This window comes from Lampetra planeri, chromosome 42 (genome assembly GCF_965212315.1).
Source record: "Lampetra planeri chromosome 42, kcLamPlan1.2.h2, whole genome shotgun sequence".
Lineage (NCBI taxonomy): Eukaryota > Metazoa > Chordata > Hyperoartia > Petromyzontiformes > Petromyzontidae > Lampetra > Lampetra planeri.
The window spans coordinates 8,841,791-8,859,405 of NC_136148.1; the positions used below are offsets into that span (position 1 = coordinate 8,841,791).

General features: G+C 46.9%; 1 protein-coding gene across 2 annotated transcripts in view; it reads left to right on the forward strand.

The window, feature by feature from the left end:
• The window catches only part of LOC144732380 (ran-binding protein 9-like), a 63,397-nt gene that overhangs the window by 20,615 nt on the left and 25,167 nt on the right, over positions 1 to 17,615 (forward strand). Inside the window, exon 1 of one of the 2 annotated variants that reach the window (XM_078613883.1) lies at positions 17,246 to 17,314. The exons of the other annotated variant lie outside the window; for it this stretch is intronic. The gene's annotated coding sequence lies outside the window, so the exon portion shown is untranslated. Of the gene's footprint in view, positions 1 to 17,245; positions 17,315 to 17,615 lie in introns of those variants that run through there. 2 annotated transcript variants of the gene reach the window in all.

Sequence of the window (17,615 nt, forward strand, 5' to 3'; positions counted from 1 at the left end):
AATCTACGCTACATCCATGTGTGACGTCACTGCAAAAGAACCCCCCCCCCCCCCATTCATTAATATTCGTGCCCGCGTGAAAATTTACACTAACGCACAAGAAGGTCGCGCACGCCACATGCCACACCTCTCCCCTCGTTAATAATCATGAGCAGGCGACGTCACTCCACATGTCGCACCTCTACCCAATAACCATTATCGGGTGACGTCACTCCACATGGGGCAACCCCCCTCATTAATAATCATGAGCTGAACAATTTTTCTATTTAATATTTCTGATTTACTGCAATATACACCCGTCCTTGGACGGGCAAAAAAGGTAGTATTTATTAAGATTCTGTAAACCAATTGGTGATTGTTTATACATGTGAGAGGAAACCAGAGAGAGCACCTGGATAAAACCCTCATGTGCGAGGAGGAAACACTATATCCCATTCAGATGAACATTAGTGCACCCTTGCTGTACCACCTTCTGGTGAGCCAGGCGATGGTACCTCGGCACCTACGCAAAGGGAGTTTTGCTACATTTGTGAGATCTAGCAACCTGCGTCTCCACTGTGCTGGATTAGAGGCCACTTGCATAGCCACCTCTGCTGGCATATTGACCGCGTGACCTTGTGGCATGGTGGAGGGAGCACAACTGCATGGGTCGGCAACCAAAGTAACAAGAAGTTCAGTTTTTTTCGAATTCTGTAAAAAAAACTAAATATTTCAAGAGCCACAATGCACGTGAATATGGGACGGTGGATCCTTAATAAATCACTGTCACAAAGCAGTCCTTAAAGAGCCGCATGCGACTCCAGAGCCGTAGGTTGCCGACCCCTCCTGTAGTGTAACAGGTTGGGGTGATGGTCCAACTGGCGTTTCACAACCTCTGATCTGATGCTGCCACCAGCCTGTAATACAAAACATCCCCCTTGTCAAAACTGTGTGGTCCTTCACCATGAGAGGAACTGGCTCAGCCCAGTGGCTCAGTAAACATGCTGACATCCTCTCCAGCCAAAGAGAATCCCAATCAGCTGCAAAGCATATGTGCAGTCCAGAGACAACATGTGTGCAGGCCAGTACAAATAGTCCAGTACAGCGTGTAAGGAGGCCTCTTTGGCGAGGAAGCCTTCCTGGGCAAAATTTAAAAAGCAATTGGTAGTTGAGTTCTGCGGTGGAGTGCTGGCACGGTGGTCAGGGCATTGCACTGTGGACCCATTGACTCTAGTTCGATTGCGGTGAAGTATGGTCAAGCAAACCCCCATGACCGATACGGCGTGGGGGAGGCAACGGACAGTAGGAAATTTAAGTTCGACATTTACACCACCTACAGTGCTCGCATTGTCACATTTGTGAGGCAAAAATTAAGTGTTTTAGTTAAAATATTTTACCTGAAAGCACTTGATGGAACATCCTTTTTACAAGGGTGTGCAGAGTGTCGAGCGGACGAGAAAGAGCAAACGCATGATTACACGAATTCAAACTCCTTTAAATGGATAATGTATACAGGATAAGTAGTTGCCTTAAAATGTAAACCTGGTGCGGTGTGTAAATTCCAGCACTGGGGATATAAAGGCGGCCCTGGCGTGGCGCTGGCTCCCCTCGTTGGGCTGTGCCGGCCTCCGTAGGTGCTCGCCAACAGCACTTGCCCCATCAGCCTGTCGAAGGCTATGTGGGGGGATCTTTGTGTTTTGGGAAATGTGTGGAGGACGCTTAAGGTTGTTGTTGATGATGTGTGGAGGAGGTGGGGGGTGCGAGGGGATGGGCGACATGTTTTGTTTGTGCTGTCCATGCCCTGGGTCATGGGTCCAGAATACCCAACCCTCTTGTTTTGGGTTTGAGTTATGAGATGAAGGAGTCAAACGGGTGCATTACTGTGGTAGTGTTGTAAGTGACGTTTATCCTAAACAACATTTTACAAAGCAGTTTGCTTGTAAAAATGTGACCGTTCTTCGAGTCGGCTCCTTCTGTGTAACCCCTTCCTTGCTCTCTCACCTCCTGATGCTGAGTAACTGAGCCAGCTCAAAATATCGTTTTCTGGCAGGAATGTAAGCTATGGGAAAAAAAAACCTTTATAATAATTAAACGGTGTTTAAAATGTTTGTAAATATTCATTGGTGTCCTTTTTAGCCAGTTGAACTTAAATGCCTGTTTTACTACTTAGTGTCATGTCCCCCTACTTTATTACCGCATAGTTAATTAAGAACAACTTAGTACATTTGTTTACAAGTTTCTCATAAAAAAACATATACGCGTGCGTTTGAGTCGGTGACTCGGCACTTACAAAAGGATTGTTTACAGGGTCTTTAATATCCGCTTTCTAGCAGACGGCAACGCTTTGGTAATTTCCCCGTATGACTTTTGGGTCAATGCAGGAATGGAATCTGTGTGGCTGTGGAAGCCAGCCTCGGCCGCTATAAAACGTCTGGGCTGCCCGAAAACGATAATGACGTTGTTTTGCCCTGCGCCATTTCAAGATGTGTCCTGTTGACCGCGCGTGGGCACGTCCCGGCTGCGGCGCTGGCACACCGACACAGATCGAGCGCCGTGGTGGTGGTGGTGGTGTTTAAATCCAGACGAGCAGCGGGGTCTCCAGTCTAGCCAGATTGCCGATCCTCAGTCAGCGCAGAAGGTGACTGCAGCTAAGATGGAATTGAAAGAGTGGTAATATATATAATAAAGAAGGGTTTTCTGGATGTCCACAAGCCAATTTTATTTATATTTTGTACATAGCTTAGGTTGTGTGGGAGGGAATATTTTTGGAAGTAGCAAAATCTTAATTTTTATTTGTTACTTTATTTCCTTTCTTCCACAACTCGCATATCTACAACTCACATCAGGGTCAGCTGATCATGAGTTTATCCGGATACATTCATATAAAATGGCACACGTTTAGATTTACGATCCCCAAAAGAATGGCTCTGTGGAGGTTTTAGTGGCTATCGCCTTAAGGTCGCAGTTGGTCCCGTGCAGTGTGACGTTAAAGCCAATATAAAGCAAGCATTAGCAGTGAATGTTGTATTTCTAGCTTGCGTACCCACGTAAATTGTACAGTGCACGTTTTGCCGCGATAATCATAAACACTGCCACATGGCAGAAATGTGTGAGGCTGGCACTGCAGTTTATCGCTCTCTGTTGTAGGGCAGTGTTATATTGATGATAACGGTGACACGTCTTCAACTTATACATCAACTGCCAATTCAGTCCTCACAGTGCGCTTGTACTTTTGTGTTGAACAGATTTATGTTTTTGTGTTAAAACGGGAATATGTTCCAGTATAAAACAAATATTGATTCGACCGCTGTTGGCCATGGCGATGTTTTAACGGCAAACGTTCCGTGCCGCCACACTTCAGTGGAGCCCACTGGAGCTCTTGGTAAATCGCGGGCATCTTTCACGCGGTGCATACACAGCGCTTGCTCCACTCGTGGGATGCGCAAAGAGACTCTTTGGGCTGACGCGCGCTTGCGTGGACGCAAGCACCCGCGTGCTCTCGCAGTCCCTGGGATGCGTGTCACCGGTCACCACCGGGTCATGTGTAACTTGGCTCGCGTCAAGGGGACAAACAAGCCCAGACGTTTTGTTCACCCCGTCCCCTGTAATTGCTACAGCTGGCCCCGGGGGGAGGGAGGGGGACTGTTGGGGGGGAGGGGCTTGCTGGGGGGGGGCTTGTTTGGGGGGGCTTGTTGGGAGGAGCTATCAGGGCGGGGGGGGCTGTTGCTGCTGCTGGGGCCAAGCGGATATGGGGGCCTCCCAGGCCCAACAGCTGTTTTTGTAACCGGAGACGCACGCGGAACATCACGTGCCGGTGTTGTCCCAAAATATCAGCCAGCGCCGCTGCTGCTTCTGCCTCTCCACTGCCTTGGGCAGGCACACTGACTCACGAGCGAGCGAGCACTTACTCGATCATTCACTCGGTAAACTCCCAACCTAACCACTCACTCAACCGTTTGCTAATCGCCTCACACACTGGCTTAATTCCACTCCCGACACAACCTCTTTTGTATTCTTGCGTATGTTCATATGTTCAGAAACTAAATGCCAATGTTTGAGGTTTGCTAGCCACGAGAGGGGCTTCAAGAGAGAGTTTGTGGGATTGCTATTCTGCCCTTGAATGAGCGCAGACGACAGTGGTTTACTATACAGTCTCTAACCACTCACTCAATCGTTCACTCATTGTCTCACTCATAGCTCACGAGCTTCCATCGTCACTCAAGCACTCCAATTATTCGGTGCTCATCTCTTCACTCTCTTGCTTGCTCGCTTACTGAATGCTCACCCAGTTTACAGAGTTTGCGGAAAGGGGAAATAAATTGCTGAGCCCTCTAAATCCAGCAGTGCTGTGTAGTCCACGATCAAGCGATATTTGTTTAACTGGATGAAAATCCTGAGATTCCTTTTCGCTTCCCAATAGAGACCTGTGTAACCTTAATTATGTAGTATCGTTTTTTTATTGTTTGTGACATTGAAGTCATAAGCATTGAAAGATTTAAAGCTCAAAATGTATATTTCCTTTAATTAGCCACACGAGAGAGACTCATTGAGGCCTGAGGGGATTGGATTTGCCTGACGACTCGTTTTCCCTGCAGTTCATGAGCAGGTAATTGTGTACACTGTGTGTGCTGTATGCGCATACCTGTACACAGCGACATGTGATGTCACGTAGCGATTATATCCACTTTACGACAGACACAACATACTTTGGTAATTTTCAGCTTTGGTGGCTCGTGGGTTGAAAATGACTAAATTGGCATTACCCACGCAGCAGCGGTCGGCGCCCCCTACGGGCAGACTAAGGCCTGCGTGGAGGTCAGGTGCCGAGTCGACTTGTGCCGCACAGCGACAACTGCCACTGGGGGTGCCCTTGAAAATGTTTGTGATGATGTAAGGCGCTTGCAAAATGCTCTGTACGTACGTGTGTATTTTGAACTTCTTTCGCACCATCCGTAGCCAACCGCGCTAATTGTAGGTGCGGGGAAAGGACAAAAAACTAAACACAAAAAGCAGTTTTAAATGAATGAGTTTTCAATCTCGATGTAAAAGTGCACAGCTGCATCCTCTGATACTCCCGGCCGTAAGGAGCATTCTATTAAATATACAAATATTATTAAACTAGTTCGTAAAGCCTCTCTTCGCCAGGGTAAAAGTTTTCAATAAATATAATAATTTACCTGATATGATTTGTTACAATTTTTATGTACGAAAAACGACTCCAAACATTAGTATTTTTCCACAAAAACATTGTTGACGACTTGATTCAACTTGTATTTAAAGACGTACCCATAGTAAACCACTCAATTTAAAGATTCCGTAATTTTTCTATTATAAAGAACAAAAATTTATGAACGTAATACTCTGTGAAGGGAACCTCCTGTCTTTGACCGTTTTCGTATTGTTCAGGTTTGAACATTTGAAGATGTGTATTTTTTGTTCAAACCCGATTTGATCTGAAATATCTCAAACAATAAATAATAGAACAATGGTTCTAGTTTTAATTTTATTTGCTGTTTAATGCTCTAACAAACGAAAACAATTGAATCTTATATTTTGAATGGTTTCTGAATGACATGCACGAACATGTTTATGGGGCACTTAAAATCAATATTTGGCATCTTTAAAATTAAAAAGCTCAGATTTTCAGATTTTTTTTATGTTGTTTGTGTCCTAAAAGCTACCGATGTACCAAATTTCAGCTTTGTACCTTGTCGGGAAATACCCTAGACGTTACTGGATGTACAGATTAAGGTCTTTCTTTATATAGAGAGATTCAGCGGGTCATGGACTGATGGCTATTAAATAGGCGAATCAAGACGCTAATATTGGGTAATATAATAAGTACAGATATCCTTATTGTGCTCCGTAACAACTTTGTGGTGTAAGTGACCACAAAGTACATCCAACATAATAACCTCCGAAACGTCGTGAATTTTATTTTTATTTTTGTTTTGTTTTATTTTACTTTCATTACTTTTAATGTTTTACCTACGTGACTTTACCGAAAAAACCTGAGAATATGAATCATTGCAGTCACGAAAGCTTCAAATCTAGAAACATAATAACCTTGTTCCACAGATTCTATTTATTGGGCACTTATTTAGGGAAGCCGCTTTCCCCACTGTGTACGGCCTTAGCTAAACGCCGCGGTACTTCTCCAAGGCTTAGGCAGCAAGCAGACACCACGAGTCACCGAAAATCACCATCAGGTGGAGAAACCTGTGCACAATATCTAGACCCTTAATACAGATCTAATTATGTGATGTGCACACACGCATACACTAACCAAGGCAAACACCTCTTATTAACTTACAGACTGGGGGAGGTGGGAAGGGACATTTTAATGAGCGCCTATTAAAGGTGACACTGCACCGTGGGGGTGGTGAGCCAGCACTCTGCTGCTGCTGCTGCCCCTTCGTCTCCAGAGTGCTGCTGCTGCTGTTTACGCTGGTTTATTTCAAGTCTTTTTAAAATATAATTACAACAGTATATTTCGATACAGGCGTCCCTCACTTGCCACTCCGCCCCCCCCCTCCATCGCGCCAATTCGCAGTTACGCGATTCATCTTTTAGGGACGTACAGTTACGCCCTCAAAAAAAAAGTTAATTTAAAAAATATTACGGTTTTGTTTCTATGATTACTGTACGAATGCTTCGTTATCTCCAACTCACTTCAGTGGCGAATTTGTTGTTGTCGTCCGGTTTATGATGCTGATTGGCATGCAATCACCATTCTCTCTCTTTGCCCTGTCCAAACGTGAACCGCTGCAATGTCTTATTGCTTTGTAACTCGGAGTGAGGCGGCGGCGGTCGTGGGGCTGCCAGTTCGTTTTATGAAACGTTTTCTGACCGCCTTTGCAGACTTTCCTGTTTTCGCGTTGTATGTATGCACGTTGAACTTCTTTCGCATGTTACGTAGCCAACCGTGCTAATCGGAGGCGCGGGGTCCCGCTGTGTGTGGGCCGTGTGCTCGCCGCTAACGTTTAGAGATTGTACATTTGGCATTGCAGGGTGTCGTGGTTTGAGTTGTAAAACAACCAGGCACATTCACCAATAACACTGGTCGTTAAAAGAAAAATATACATAATGGGTGACGTTTCGGGCTGTGGACCTTCTTTGTAGCACAAATAGGGCGGTCAGAGAAACATTGGATAGTTCTATTACATGTAGCAATATGTTCATGAGCGAGATGCCAATGTTGAGAGTTTCAGGAGAGAGTTGGTTTAGTTTTGCTGTTCCTCCTCCGTTGAAGGTGCACAGGCAGACCACAGTGGTTTACCAAGTGGTCGATTGTGGATAATAATCCGAGTTGGAGACTGCACTCTACACCATGCGGCCTGATGAGAAATACAAACATTACTGGATTCATCTTCAGTCATGTGTCATTAAGTCTCAGGTGTGATACCAGTATCACGTGAATTGGTCCCCTGTTATGTGGATTTTTTTAACGTATGAAGGTGTTGCCTGTATTTCATCCTCTTCCTCGTGATACTGTGGATGAAAGATTGTGGATTAAGGGGTTTTCTTGGGACAGCAGGCTAACATCGCTGGGTCTGCCCAGGTAACACACTGTGTGTCTGCCCTTTATCCAGAGAAGCCCTCATCTTGAGTCTTCACACACATCGCGAGGCTCCTGCATTGTGGCGTTTGAGTAAATCCCTTTTAACGAGCGCTTTACACAAAGCAGGAAACCGGGGTACCTAACCCACAGAAAATCCACGCATTCCAGAAGATAACACTTAAGTTCACACAGATGGGGTCCCTAACCAACTTCTGTACGGTTGGCTTACCATGGCTATATATCCTAGATTATTGCAGATAAAAGGAGTTTCATTGCCTGTTTCTTGCGATCTTTGAAATAATTATTTTAAAATAATGTAAACATTCACAATTACATATAGATGTTAAACACATGCAGTGAATGAGAATTCGTAAAGTCCATGATTAATTTCTCCTTAGTCGACGTGCTTTGTATTGCACCTTGTTGCTTGTGTAACCGGCAGCCGGAATGCAGGTTTGGTGTCCCGTAACCCCGCGTTTGTCGCCACGGGTGACGTGGAGTTAAAGGATTTCAAATAACTGTGTTCTGTCACGAGTGATGGATGGAGAGGGGGTAGTGTAGGTAAACTAAAAAACAATGGATCTGGGTGGATATCAGCGTGTAAACACTTGTATCTTTTTGTAAACATGGGCATGGTGCCGATAAGACTTGACGCACCATACCAGCCATGTGTATAACACACCATACCAGCCATGTGTGTATACAGTGAGGGAAAAAAGTATTTGATCCCCTGCTGATTTTGTACGTTTGCCCACTGACAAAGAAATGATCAGTCTATAATTTTAATGGTAGGTTTATTTGAACAGTGAGATACAGAATAACAACAACAAAATCCAGAAAAACGCATGTCAAAAATGTTATAAATTGATTTGCATTTTAATGAGGGAAATAAGTATTTGACCCCTCTGCAAAACATGACTTAGTACTTGGTAGCAAAACCCTTGTTGGCAATCACAGAGGTCAGACGTTTTTTGTAGTTGGCCACCAGGTTTGCACACATCTCAGGAGGGATTTTGTCCCACTCCTCTTTGCAGATCTTCTCCAAGTCATTAAGGTTTCAGGGCTGACGTTTGGCAACTCGAACCTTCAGCTCCCTCCACAGATTTTCTATGGGATTAAGGTCTGGAGACTGACTTCTTGAGCCACTCCTTTGTTGCCTTGGCCGTGTGTTTTGGGTCATTGTCATGCTTGAATACCCATTCACGACCCATTTTCAATGCCCTGGCTGAGGGAAGGAGGTTCTCACCCAAGATATGATGGTACATGGCCCCGTCCATCGTCCCTTTGATGCGGTGAAGTTGTCCTGTCCCCTTAGCAGAAAAACACCCCCAAAGCATAATGTTTCCACCTCCATGTTTGACGGTGGGGATGGTGTTCTTTGGGTCATAGGCAGCAGTCCTTCTCCTCCAAACACGGCGAGTTGAGTTGATGCCAAAGAGCTCAATTTTGGTCTCATCTGACCACAACACTTTCACCCAGTTGTCCTCTGAATCATTAAGATGTTCATTGGCAAACTGTAGACGGGCATGTATATGTGCTTTCTTGAGCAGGGGGGACCTTGCGGGTGCTGCAGGATTTCAGTCCTTCACGGCGTAGTGTGTTACCAACTGTTTTCTTGGTGACTATGGTCCCAGCTGCCTTGAGATCATTGACAAGATCCTCCCGTGTAGTTCTGGGCTGATTCCTCACCGTTCTCATGATCATTGCAACTCCACGAGGTGAGATCTTGCATGGAGCCCCAGGCCGAGGGAGATTGATAGTTCTTTTGTGTTTCTTCCAATTGCAAATAATCGCACCAACTGTTGTCACCTTCTCACCAAGCTGCTTGGCGATGGTCTTGTAGCTCATTCCAGCCTTGTGTAGGTCTGCAATCTTGTCCCTGACATCCTTGGAGAGCTCTTTGGTCTTGGCCATGGTGGAGAGTTTGGAATCTGATTGATTGATTGCTTCTGTGAACAGGTGTCTTTTATACAGGTAACAAGCTGAGATTAGGAGCACTCCATTTAAGAGTGTGCTCCTAATCTCAGCTCGTTACCTGTATAAAAGACACCTGGGAGCCAGAAATCTTTCTGATTGAGAGGGGGTCAAATACTTATTTCCCTCATTAAAATGCAAATCAAGTTATAACATTTTTGACATGCGTTTTTCTGGATTTTTTTGTTGTTATTCTGTCTCTCACTGTTCAAATAAACCTACCATTAAAATTATAGACTGATCATTTCTTTGTCAGTGGGCAAATGTACAAAATCAGCAGGGGATAAAATGCTTTTTTCCCTGGCTGTAACACCATACCAGCAGATGTGTGTAGTGAGTTCAACTGAGTCGCAGACTTTCTCTTGGAGGCAACACATTTATTTAACTCCAACACACGGAGTAACTGCCCCTTAACAGAATAACAACCTATGGTGGTGACCACCAGGCTAACTACTTTACTTTAATTACAACGTAACTGCTACAACGGACCGGACCACAGCTTGGGTCCAGGTCCACGTGTTGGAGACTCTGTAGGACGTAGACGAATGTTTCTTCAGGATGAACAACAACGCCGGTCCCCCTGGGGGACCCGGCTTAGATCCTCTGCGGCATGGCCGGCTCCGCCCTTGGCCACGACCACCTTCCAGAACCCTCGAGCAGGATCTGGACCCCGACCACGTGACCACCCCGAGCCCCCACTTTGGGCCCCTTTGTAGACATAACCAGTCACGTGTCCTCTGGGGTCAACCAGAGTGCCACAGCCTCCAGTAACCCCTTCCCTATGGCCAGCACTCGCACGCCCGATCCTGTAGGGCTGGCACTGCACGCCGAGCGTGGTGCCATCCAGCGCTATCCATCAGCGCTGACCGAGCCCCTCTAGGGCTGGTACTACACCCCACGTGGTGTCTGCGATGTCAATACATCGCACGCCGTGCCTCTCTAGGGCCGGCATTACACAGTGACATCCCGTGATGTCACGACATCTGTATGAAGCTTGGTAAAACAAGATTGCCAGCTGGGATAGCACAAACATGAAGTTATCCCGATAGACACAGCAAAGTAATTCGTGTGAGTAATTCCTGTTGAGGCTGACATGTTACAGAGTCAATTCAACTCCCATCTTCATCATCTGTCTGCGATGAGTAAAGTGAGTCTCACCTGGTGTATGTGTTTCTGTGTGGGGGTGGTGAAGGGGGCAGCGTCAACAGTGGTTGTTATTTGATGGGGCCTGGATCCCCCGTAGGAACACTCAGGTTCCAACATGGGCTCATGAACAACAAGAGTGATCCCCAGTGTTTGAAAACACAAGGCCACTCTGACTTTGACAGAGATACATATATATAGACAAGAGGACTAAAGGGGAGGTTTATATGGGACAGAAAGGCCCCACATCTCTGGCAGTCTTGATTTCAACTGTTAAAGGGATGAGATGGTATACAGGAGGTTGTGGGTTCAGATCCCGACCCATAACCCTGTATATTTGGAGTTTGCGTGTCTCTCCCTGTGGCCATGTGAATTTTTATCCAGGTGCTCCTGTTTTTCCCCTCCACATTTAGAATCAACGTGCGCTTTGGAGTATTTGGCTGATATAAAGTTCCACTTGATCAGCCACTCTGTTGAGCTATCATTTGTGATAGCCAGGTCACTTCTGAAAAAGAGCTGCACAACTCAGTGGGCCCTTACCTGGTAAAAATAAACATAGATGGCAGTAGAGTATCAGAAGAGAGGTGGACGCCGCTCCACATCGTGCGAGCACGCGAGCAGTCATGACCTTGAGTGGTGGTGACGAGCAGGTGGCGGCCGTGGTGGTTGGAGAGTGGAGAGAGTGGTGTGAAGGGCTCGAGCTGGTCATGTTGAGACCACCGAGGGCAGCGGCACGAGCCAGATTTACCCAGTGCTTTGGGCCACGGTTGGTGGATCACGGAGAGATTAATCCCGTGTGTGAGAACTCATCCGAAGGCAAAGCGTTGTATACAATGCGGGGCATCCAGTCATTTTTTTTGCAATCTTATAGCATAAAAGCCTCATGCCCCAGTGTATGCCCGTATATCCTGTGCGTTTGCAAAACATTCCAAGCATCGTCTTTCTGAAAGAGAGTTCCGGGATCTGGACTGTCAGAAGGAGCAAGATGGCAAAATAGCGTGTCCACTCATGAAAGATGGTTCTCGGGCCTCCGTAATCGAGATGATAATGCTCTAATGGCGAGTGATGGTTTAATAAACGTGATTTACTGCCTATGCATCACCATGGCACTGCTGGCTGAGCACCAACTCGGAACCGTAGTCATGCATTCAAATTGCACTCGGGGATCCACTCAGACAATCATTTTTTTCAGAGCATCGCTTTGTGGGAGACACTAAAACCTAGTCAGGAATGTGGGGAATTTGCTCGCCGTCGAAGAAAGAAGGTGGTCATGGCATTGCACGCTTTCCGGTGGCACTTCTGCGGCTGTCTGGAACGCTCTTCTGATATTAGGAAGCCACTGGAGCTGTGCATTTTTTAAAAATCACCTTGATTGAAAAACGAATTTCTTTAAAAATGCTTTTTGTGTTTAGTTTGTTGTCCGATTAGCGCGGTTGGCTAAGTACGGTGCGAAAGAAGTTCAACATACACACGTGCGCGCGTACAATATCCATCACTGCCATTGACGAGTAGCGCCCCATTGCTCGCTGGAGCCGGGAGGCACTTTGACTCAACGTCACGACAACAGAGCTGGATCTGTTCTAGATTAGTATTTTAAGATGCTTTGTTATTCACCCTTGGGCTTAACGATCGCGTGGTGACCATTAACTCTGCGTTCCCTTGAGCCTCGGAAACTCGAGCGGCGGCACATTTTGTCTCGGGGAACTCTTACGTAACTTTCGTGGAAAAGCGGGGCCCGCCGACAGCGACGCTTATTGCCGTGTTTTGAATCGCATCGGGTAGCCCAAAAATAAATAATATTAATAAAACGTCGTCGTCCCCGTATCGGCGGGGGGCGGCCCTTACGTAAGAGGAGGTGGGGGAGCGCGCTCGCCGGGGAAGTGATGCGGCGGCGGTGAGCGGACGGTGAGTGGACGTTCGCCGCACAGCATTCTGGCAGGCCCGGGCAGGTCTCGGCTGACGTTGGCCCCAATTTTAGCCAGAACGACAACAGCCTCAGGAATTCTGCACGGGGTGGGTGACACGTGGGGATGGTGGGGTGGGTGACGTGGTCTGGGGGTGACGCGGTGCAGGTTACGCCGTGTGGGGCGATAAGGTGTGGGGGCAACGCGGTGTGGAGGTGACGCGTTCCGCGGTGTGGGGGCGACGTGGTGCAGGTTACGTGGTGTGGGGGGCTTGACGGGCCAAACGGTCTCACACTTGCTGCACGGCAGCGCCTGCTGCCGTGTGAGCCGAACCTTTGACAGCAGCAGCAATGGCGAGATACTGCACTTAAATGCTAGGCAGCGTTCTGGGTTAAGTAGGTAGGTGGGTGGACGAGTGTGGCTGGGCAGTAGTGGATAGGTTGGTGAATAGAGAGGCAGACATTAAGTAAAATAGATAGGTTTGTCGTAGGTAGGTCAGTACATTTATGTATAGGTAGCTAAGTGCATGTGTTGCTAAGTGGGGAGGTGAGTATAGGCAAGGACGTTGATCAACTCTGTCTGCAGCACCAACCGGATGTGGAGTGGACACTGCAGCCGTCAGACTGCCGCGTTCCTCCTCAAGGTCGCCTCGGGGGGGGTGGGGGGGGGTATCTCTCGCGCTACGAAGGACATGGAGCCACACAAGTTGACTGTGACCAGGCATTTTGGTTCCTTTCTCACGAATTGTGAGAAACCCTCCTGGAAATCAAGGCAGTTGTTTGGCCTGCTAAGGGAAAGTGTCAGATGACTGCCAGCTTGTAAATCAATTAGCAGCGGGGTTATAGAAGTGAGTTGTGGGGGGGGACAGGACCCTCGGAGGTAGAGCGAGGGGGGGGCTACATAGCATGTGTAGGGAGAGAGTTGCTTCAGTGTTGAATCGTCAATGTCAGCGCCCATGCAGGAGCTGATAATTAATAATTAGTTATGACATTTAGTATTTGCACCATTCTTATCGCGCAATGCTCTCAGAGATGCACTGGGTTTCACAGACGCGGGCTGCATTATCACAGCAGCGGGCGATGCTGTGATAATGCAAACGTGGCAAATTTGTATCCATGGCGCCGGCATGTGACAGCCTGCTTGTTTCAAACTACGTCAGGGGGTCTTTAACATGCACGGGGAAGCAAGACGACGCTTAATTTACCATTAATACACCCGCGGTCGTAACTAGGCCGCCTGCTAGATTCGACCTGCGAACATCTGCAAGAAGCACTTCGATATTCCGAGCAAATAGCATCTTCCCAGGTGGGGGCAGCGACGGCCGTCTGTCGTGTTTTTGTATCGTTTGTTGTAACTGTTCTTCCCTGCCCCTCTTGGGTATCTCTGAAAAAGAACTTTACAGAGTATCAGATTCCTCCACAATGTATAAATATTCTGATTCTGAAATATTCTGATGCTGGCACAAACACGCGCGTAGCAAGTGGCCCCGTCACGTCACCTTGCTGCTGCTGCTGCCGCCGTTCATTTTCCTTGTGCTGCTGTGCGTGACCGAGGGGGGCCGGCTCTGCGAGACGATGAGATGTGCGCCTCCGTCCTGTGCGTAAATTGCGCTGGATGGGACCGTGTTTCTTCAGTTCCCCGTCGACTCAAGTAGATCATTCAGACTTTAATCGGCGATAGAAAAACACAACAACAAAGAGCAGTTCCCTCTGGCTGTCAATTACAAAGGTCATTTATTTTTTGCTCAAGAGCCCCATTTATTTTTTTTAAACGCGCAGTCTCCAGAAACCTCTCCGTGCACGCCGCTGTCTGCGACCCCCCCTCCCCCCGACGGTTCTATATCGGGGAAGTGTTGTCCTTAATTTTTTAATTTGTAAGTTATTTCAGTTGCAAAGGCACCCCCGCTGGAACGATTGTTTTGGCCAAGTCAAGAGATTTGCGAAGGTAGGGTTCTGTGTGGAACAGTGGCCTGCACCTCCTGTTTGTTGCAAAGATCTTTATCACTCTTTATCGGAGCAGGGACTGTGTGTGCGGTTAATACAAACACAACTTAGCCAACACAAACCTGCAGCTCACCACCGTCATCAATATACTGGACACGAATAATTAACCCCATCCCCCTCAAAATCCATCCACCAATCCCACTCACAATCAACTGAATTGTCCTTTCAATTAAGAAGTAATTTCTTTGTCAGTTTTTATTGCCTCATTTTTGCATTGTTTCTCGACAGGCAGTTCAGTCTCGTTTGTGACTCTTCCCTGAATGTAATGTCGAGCTGTGATTGGTGTAAATCGCAGCCAGTGGCTTCTTACACCCGTGGTTCAGTGCAGGCATTGTGTACAAGAATCGCTGGTCAACTCAACTGCCACCAGTCCCTTGCTAAACGTCTGGAGGGAATGACGGTCATATGTTGTCCCTTTTATAGAGTGGATGTTAAATACCTTGGCATAATTCCGAAGAGTGTACAATACAGTTTTAATTTCATTTCAAGATGTTAAATCGCAGGGGAAAGCACACAACCACCCGTTGAGCCAGCGGATGGCTTGCAGATTTGAAAGGAGGCATTGATTGCATTGAGAGCCGAATGTTGCGTACCAGTTTTGGAACAAAATCCATAATGTCCATGATGGTTACGTGCATCTATTGGTTACCTGCTTAAAACACCATCTATCAATATGAGCAACCCTGCATTCGACTTAATTTGGAGGCTCGGATTCAATCTTGATCTTGGCCATGCCACTATAAACACTTTGAGACGAGCCTTATGGTCTCCTGCCCCTTTCTTTTCAGATGAATTTGCAGCCTTGGCCTAGTGCCCAGATCGTAAAAATAACACGTTGATGTTGTGGCTCACCACGTGGAAAGCAAAACAGGTTAAACTACGTCTTTAATTTCCCAATGCATTGACCATGGGCCTGTCTTGGAGTGAAGCAGAGAAGGCTGCTAAAGACTGCCCGGCATGGCGTGAGCTGTTTGCGGCCTTAAGTTCCACAGGGAGCGAACAGGAGTAAGTAAGTAACGTCTCCTGTCCGCTTGTCGCAGCTCTTATTGGAGAAGTTGCGAGTGCACTCGTTCATCGTTCCTGCTTGTGGGATGTCCCCAACACTCGGTGGTGTCGGGGGCGGTTCATAGCCCCCCCCTCCCCTTTACCGTCGTCGTGCTCCACACCGCTATTGATTGTTGCCTCGGCTGTTTAATCAAACGTGTGCGACATTGTGACAAAATGCCTTCCCCTCTGCACTGCGGTGTGACACACGATGCAGCAGCTTCTTTCTTGTACGCTGCACTTTGACCCCGTTTTATGTATTCGGTTGCACCAGGCGTGCGTTGTGTCGGTTTCTGCCCCCTGTGTGCAGTGAATGGTGATTGAGTTTTGCCCCAATAATCAAAACAAATCCACCGCTAATCAGCTAATGCACTTCATCTCCCTGTGAGACCTGACTGAGATTTTTTGTCTACACAAGTGGCTCTTAATATCAATGTATTTTTTTCTGGTTTATTGGTCAGAGTTGGGCTCTCTGATACGGGAATACTCCATTAATTCCTCCGCTAGCAGAGCACCCGTTTTTATTCTGCTGAAGGTGACGTCGCTCTATTCTTCCAGGATTTTAAGTCGCCCGTCAAAAAAAAAACTCTTCCGTGCCATTTCGATTTGTCTCTTGAATTAATTCCCACAACCCCCTTGCATTACGCACATTGTGTTAGTCCCAGTGTAACAGGCCGTAGTATACCCACAGGCCGTAGTGTACCCGGGGTTAAAACGGCCTAGGCTAGATTATACCCGGGTATATTATGGCCTAGGCCAATTTATACTCTGGGGTATATTATGGCCTAGGCCAAATTATGCCCCTCTAGGCCAAATCATACCCCCATGGTAGTAATAGTGTTGAGCGATATACACATGAATTACTAAATTTTTCCAACATTTTATTTAAAACTGTAAACACATAGACTTTGATTGCTTCAACCACAAAAAAATAATAATAACCCTAACCCTAAAAATGCTTTAATTGATCAAATTGAGATTCTTACTTCCATTTATACGCTTTTTAGATATCGATTGAAGTTCGTTGTCGGCTGTTCTCTGTATGGATAATTGCCTTTGAACTTTCACTTTGGGCATATTTTGGCTTGGAGGGGTATGGTCTGGCCCAGTCTAGTTTAAACCCCCGGGTATAGTTTAGCCTAGGATACTTTATGCCCCCGGGTATACTCTGGCCTGGGCCAAACTATACCCGGGTTTAATCGGGGCAGGGGTTATTTTAGCCTGTTACACCGGGTCGCCCTCGCAAAAAAGGTGGCACGGTTTCAATGGTCTCATTGAAGACGCTTGAACCTGTGTGACCTGACTTCGGTTCAGAGCTGCAGCTTCCCCCTTCACCGATCCACACTGACCAGCGCGGTGAAGTATGGTCAAACAACCCTCGTGACTGACAGATTACAGGGAGGCCTTCATCCAGCAGTTAATGGATAAAGTATTGTATCTCATTATTATATATTACAATGTGCTTTTCTGGAGTGTGAAAAATAATTTCCTAATGTGGCTTGATGCAAATCGCCCACTATCTTCCTGCCAGAACGCTCATTGAGCAACATCAACATTTGTCTCAACGCTTGGCTAAGAATTGATGAGTTGATAATGAGGGCCCACCGTGGCAGGCGGCCGAAGGGGTTGTCCGAGCGGTCCGTGCCGCGTGTGCCACTTGGGCGACTGGCACCGAGACAGCGTCTCGTCCCTCCCCACAGCTGCTCGTGAGTTCTTCAGGGATTTCTGCAGGGCGCTGTTGTTGTTCCGAGACGGCGTCTCGTCCCTCCACATTTAGAAACCGGCGTTCAGAGCGTTTTAGAGTATTTGGCTGCTATGAATGTCCACCGGAATAAGCCACTTTCGTTGAATTGTCATTTGTGGCCAGGTCACTTCTGAAAATAAGCTTTTTAGCTCTGTGGGCTTTACCTTGTAAATTAGAAATCGTTCTTCTGAAGCTGGCGATCTGCCCTGTGATAAACGCAAATGATGCAATGATACTATCTGAATCATAATCTGTTTTTCCTA